Source organism: Notolepis coatsorum, assembly GCF_963971535.1.
Source record: "Notolepis coatsorum genome assembly, chromosome: 11".
NCBI lineage: Eukaryota > Metazoa > Chordata > Actinopteri > Aulopiformes > Paralepididae > Notolepis > Notolepis coatsorum.
In genome coordinates this window covers 91,739,536-91,745,535 of record NC_140175.1, presented here as the reverse complement: position 1 = coordinate 91,745,535, position 6,000 = coordinate 91,739,536, and the positions used below count along the sequence as shown (strand labels likewise).

At 44.6% G+C, this 6,000-nt stretch overlaps 1 protein-coding gene across 3 annotated transcripts in view; it reads left to right on the top strand.

Moving 5' to 3' along the window:
* The first annotated feature begins 944 nt into the window (after positions 1–944).
* LOC311236923 (semaphorin-4D-like) overlaps positions 945–6,000 on the top strand; it is a 92,962-nt gene continuing 87,906 nt past the window's right edge. For 2 of the 3 annotated variants that reach the window (XM_084324721.1, XM_084324719.1), the window contains exon 1: positions 945–1,060. The gene's annotated coding sequence lies outside the window, so the exon portion shown is untranslated. The remainder of the gene's footprint in view (positions 1,061–6,000) is intronic. The other variant, XM_084324720.1, reaches the window with a different exon arrangement.

Below are 6,000 nucleotides of genomic sequence, written 5' to 3'. Positions count from 1 at the left end.
AGCCGAATCTGGGTTTAACATGATTTGTTGAGCTTCCTCTGGTGTTGTGGTCGTGGTATTCACTGACCTCTGGGAAGTATTTTGACATGTACATGGGTACCTTAGTCGTATAGTGTATCTTGTAGACCAGGCCCATTGCAAGTTGCTGTACTCTGTCATCTACTCTAAGCCATCCTAGGTTGTCAAAGTGGGCAGGGGTGAGGTGGGTTCTAGGGGTAAGGTCAAGTAGAAGTATGACCAGTTTGTTTTGTGATGTTTGTAATCTTGTTTTTAGCGCCTTTGCTTTGATTGAATTGATTGATTGATTGGGCTAACATACCACTAATTAAAAACCAAAAAGGTGCATGATGACTATTGTGTACCGTTTGATTGAATTGATTGATTGATTGATTGATTGATTGATTGAAAACTTTACAGATTGCAGAATGGGTACAATACAGTAGGCCTACAGCTCAATACACACAATTGTTAAGGGGATGCAGACCAGAGAAAGACTTTCGTCTTGTTTACATCAGGGTCCCCCATTTTCAATTCATCATAAATTAAAGTGCTGAGACTGAGCCCCAGCAGGCGTCATTGCCCCCCCGGAGACTACTACCTAGGGCTGCCTGCGCTCCCACCGTGCACCCTCCCCCGCCCTGCCTATCTCTGTTGATATCACACCGCAGAAAGGTTTGAGTCCCAGCAGCGCTACCCCGCAGCCGCCATACTGAGTGGAGAGAGAGAGAGAGAGAGAGAGAGAGAGAGAGAGAGAGAGAGAGAGAGAGAGAGAGAGAGAGAGAGAGAGAGAGAGAGAGAGAGAGAGAGAGAGAGAGAGAGAGAGAGAGAGAGAGAGAGAGAGAGAGAGAGAGAGAGAGAGAGAGAGAGAGAGAGAGAGAGAGAGAGAGAGAGAGAGAGAGAGAGAGAGAGAGAGAGAGAGAGAGAGAGAGAGAGAGAGAGAGAGAGAGAGAGAGAGAGAGAGAGACTAACTTGTCACGCTCTGCCCTGCTGCTGCACCAAACCACGCTCGTCTCTTTTATTAATAACCGGGTACAACGACGAGGATATTATTTCTCAACGAGTGAGTATCAACCGTTTTTATTTCTCGCCAAGTTTAAGCTCAACGCACCGTTTTACTTCTTGACTTACTATAGAAGCTGGAACTGAGTTAGTTAGTAGTGAGTTGGAAGTTGTGTCGGCGTGCTGCTCCACTAGTCGGGGTCTGCAGACTTCGAGCTGCACTTGTTGTAGCCTCTCTATATAAACAAACACACGTACTACTAACATTATTTTTGACGAGATGTTATTGTATTAAGTTATTATTCTGCGGTTTCGCTGCTAAATAAACTTGCGTTGCTTTTCTACGCGTAATTGCCCGAAAGGTTTCGCGGAGTTAGCTGCAGCAGTATTCCACCGTGAAAGTGCGCCTTCACTCACTGTCACTTCGCAGTCGAGGTTTTTCTTCTTAAAAAACATTCACCGTATAGACCTTTTTAAAGATTAATAAACACCCCAGCTGCACTTTAATTTTTTATAACGCCCGTCTCGCACTCAGAGGTCATTCAGGGGTTTCTACCCTTGGCACGCATAAATCAAGGGCTCTCTTTCACTCCCAACAACAAAAGAGCTTCTTATTGAAATGAGTGAAGAAGATCCACCGTAACCACCGTTTATTTCTACGGGATCGGTTGAAGCACCCAGCAGCTCCATCAAACCGAATGACCGCAGACAACAGGCTCCTCTCACCTGTGTCGTTCTGTGTTTACAGAACAGTCTCTTTTTTAGACTCTTTTTGTATCACAAACTGTAGTGTATTTGCAAATCTGGTATGTCATAAATTTATAGATGTAGGCAGTACTGTCTATCTGCATGTCGTCGTGTATGTCGTGATTATGATGAATTGAAAATGGGGGACCCTGATGTAAACAAGACGAAAGTCTTTATCTGGTCTGCATCCCCTTAACAATTGTGTGTATTGAGCTGCACTGTATTGCACCCATTCTGCAATATGTTAATAAAGTTTTCAATAAATTCAATCAAACGGTACACAATAGCCATCATGCACCTTTTTGGTTTTTAATTAGTGGTATGTTAGCCCTGGTGGCAGTGAGTACAGGCCTGTTGCTGTTTACTGTCTGCATTTTCCAAGGATTTCCTTTTCTTTAGTTTAATGCTTAAACGTTTTAAGTTAGTTCTGGAGCTGTGGGGCAGTCCAGTAGCCTGCAGCTGGGGCTCATCAGTGCACGCCTGCACGGTCATAAAGCGTTCACCTGCGTGCATGTCTGGTCTGGTAGGCAGAATTTGGGGTGCATGCTGGCCGGAGAAGGTTATTGGAATTCTTTGCGTCTCTCCGTTTGCAATCTCTCTGCCTTTTGATTGAACTGTCTGCGTTGCAATAATAAACACATGGGGCCAATGCATTGAAATCAGCTCCACCCCCCCCCTGTTGGCTGTCTTTGCCGACCCTCTCAAGTTACACCGTGCTGTGAATGAATGAATGAATGAAAACTTTATTTAACAGATTGCAGAATGGGTACAATACAGTACGGCTCAATACATACAATTGTTAAGGGGATGCAGACCTGAGAAAGACGTTTGTCTTGTTTCCATCAGGGTCCCCCATTTTCAATTCATATAGACATATATGACATACATGACATACAGATAGTCAGTACTGCTACATCTATACATTTATGACATACCAGATTTGCAAATACAGTACTGTTTGTGATACAGAAGGAGTCAAGAAAAGGGAGTATATACATTTGACGTAGAAACTGTACATTGGAGGTTGGGTGGGGGGGGGTTGGGTACATTGGGATATTGACAACCATACTGGGTAATTTACATTGGAGGTGGTTGGGGGGGGGGGGGGGGGGGGGGCATACTGTATAAACAAGTAACACTGTACATTGAGGGGGGGGGGGAGGAGACACTGTACAAACAAACACAATTGTACATTGAACTATTGACAAAACCATACTAGGTAAATGACTGTACATTGGAGGGGGTTGGAATGATTGGGTTAGGATATTTACAGGGGCCAGTGTTGAATTGCAGTCTCCCGTAGGTGTCCCTTGAGAGAGGTTTTGAAAGTGGGTAGTGATCCACATTCCTTTACAGCTTTGGGTAGGGCGTTCCACATTGATGTGGCATAATTGCGAAACGTGTTTAGTCCCTTATTTGAGCCGAATCTGGGTTTGACATGATTTGTGGAGCTCCCTCTGGTGTTGTGATCGTGGTATTCACTGACCTTTGGGAAGTATTTTGACATGTACATGGGTACCTTGGTCGTGTAGTGTATCTTGTAGACCAGGCCCATTGCAAGTTGTTGTACTCTGTCGTCTACTCTAAGCCATCCTAGGTTGTCGAAGTGGGCAGGGGTGAGGTGGGTTCTAGGAGTAAGGTCAAGCAGTAGTCTGACCAGTTTGTTTTGAGATGTTTGTAATTTTGTTTTTAGCGCCTTTGAGGTGCTTTGGTACCATGAGGTGCAAGCATAGTCGTAGTACCCCTGAATGAGTGCTCCTGCCAGAGTCTTCAGGGTGTTCTTGTTTACCAGAGAGGAGATCCGGTACAAGAATCGAGTTCGTTGGTTGACTTTTTTTATTACATTGGATGCCATTTTGTCACAGGAGAGATTAGCCTCTAGGATGGACCCCAGGTAGGTAATTTCATCTTTCCTTGTGACAATATTGTCACCCACTGTAACTGAGAAGCCGTCGGTCTTGCTGAGTTTGTTATTTGAACCGAAGAGAATGGACTCTGTTTTGCCCATGTGTAATGATAGTTTGTTATCAGCGAGCCATATGCAGATTCTGCCTAGTTCCGAGCTGAGGGTTTTTTCAACCTGTAACTTGTTCTTGTCAGAGACCAGCAGGGCTGAGTCGTCCGCAAACAGGAACAAGTTGCAGTCACAAGCTGACGACATGTCATTTGCATAAATTAGGAACAGTAGCGGTCCTAGTATGCTTCCTTGTGGAACACCACAGCTCACTGTGAGGGGGGGGGATAGGGTACCGTTTACCTCCACCACCTGTTCCCTCCCCTCAAGGTAGGATTGCATCCAGCTCACTGATAGACTATCAAAACCAATTGCTTTTAGCTTGTCAATCAGAATGGAGTGATTGACCGTGTCAAAGGCCTTTTGTAGGTCCAGCATGACCATGCCGCAGTATTTGCCTGCGTCCACCTCTTGTTTGATGTGGTCATTCAAATAGAGAAGGCATGTGTCAGTGGAGTGGGATGTTCTGAAGCCAGATTGGAATTCGTAGATTAGATTTTTTTCCGCTAGGTACTTTTCGACCTGTTCGTAGACTATTTTTTCCATGACTTTCGAGATGGAGGTGAGAATAGAAACAGGGCGGTAGTTGCCTGGGTCTAATTTGCTGCCCTTTTTGTGCAGAGGGGTCACCCTCGCAATTTTGAAGTCCTTGGGGACGTGTCCCTGTTTTATGGAGAGGTTTATTATGTGTGTGATGATTGGTGTGATGGCGGCTGCTGAGTCTCTGAGGAATTTGGAGGGGATGTTGTCATGGCCAGTGGCCTTGTTAGGTTGGAGGGCGCTCAGTTTATTGAGTACCTCATCTGTTGTTACCGTTTCCAGCTTGAAGTCGTCCTTGCGGACCCCTAGGTTTTTGTAGAAAGCTACTATGTGTTCTACCCCATAAAGCCCTGAGTGGGAGGGTAGTTTGTTTACCAGTGTTGTGGCTATGTTTGTGAAGAAAATGTTTAAGTAATTGGCTACATCCAGCTTGTCTGTGATGAGCGTGTTGTCAGTTTTTATGTTTATGTTTGAGAATCTGGTTTTAAGTTTTTTACTGCATCCTAGTTGATTATTGAGTAATTTCCAAAGTGGGAAGCCAAGGGCTATAATGAATCATAAATTGAGATATTGGACTGCATTTGGTCTGAGATCTGATCAAGTTATTTTGCAACAGGGATGTACTGATGATGCCAAGTTTAAAACGGAGCCTATCTGCTATGTTGGATCATTTCTTCTGCTGAAATATCAATGTCAAGAGCTACGTACCATGTCAGAAATGGGCACATAGAAGCATATTAGATCGCTCTAATGAAGAGAAAAATGGATTATATCAATATTTGTTTGTCTTAATGACTTTTAAGCAAAATGAATGGATGCCATCATTACTCGGTGTGTAGGCTGATGCTTAGAGTTCAGACTCAGGATTGATACCAGCAGTGACAAAGTGGTACATAGGATACTTGTTTTGCAGTGTTGGTGTGAGAGGCTGGACACTAGATCACAATAATCTTTTTAGAAATGCTTCAGAGTTCAGACATAGTGAAATGCTTCAGACATGGTGAAATGCTTCAGACATGGTGAAATGCTTCAGACATGGTGAAATGCTTCAGACATGGTCAGACATGGTGAAATGCTTCAGACATGGTGAAATCGGCATGTCACGCATTCTTGAGATGTTTTCCGAGCTTGGGGGGAGCGCGTTTATGAATGTTGTTTTGATGTTTAGCATTCAAGACCATAAATGCATTGATGCAACAGGGTCCGTGCTTGTCTTTCCCTTGCATTAGCAGCGTGGAAGAATTTGGTATTGAGCCATGGGCCGTTAACTATTCAGTATTTTAATAATAACTAACTAACTCATCTAAAGCTATTCCGTCTAGTTTTAAATCTATTCTTCTCCCGCTTCATTAGTAAAACTAACCCCCTGCCCTATTTTGCACAACGTTTCACCGAATGCATAATAATAATATGACTGGCCCATTCTTACGTCCCTTTCCCCTGGGGCCTCGATAAGTAATTATTCTGCCTCATCAAGTTCGACTCCACAGGTCTTGTGCTGGGTCATATGAGAGGCATAGCATGGGTCAGCCACCCGGGCCATGTCAATATGATGGCCGTGCTGCTGACTGGGCCCGGGCCTGAACCACGTCAGCCGGGCCATGTCAATATGATGGCCGTGCTGCTGACTGGGCCCCGGGCCTGAACCACGTCAGCCGGCCCCCACAGGGGACCTGAATAGCTGGACAGAACAGGATATT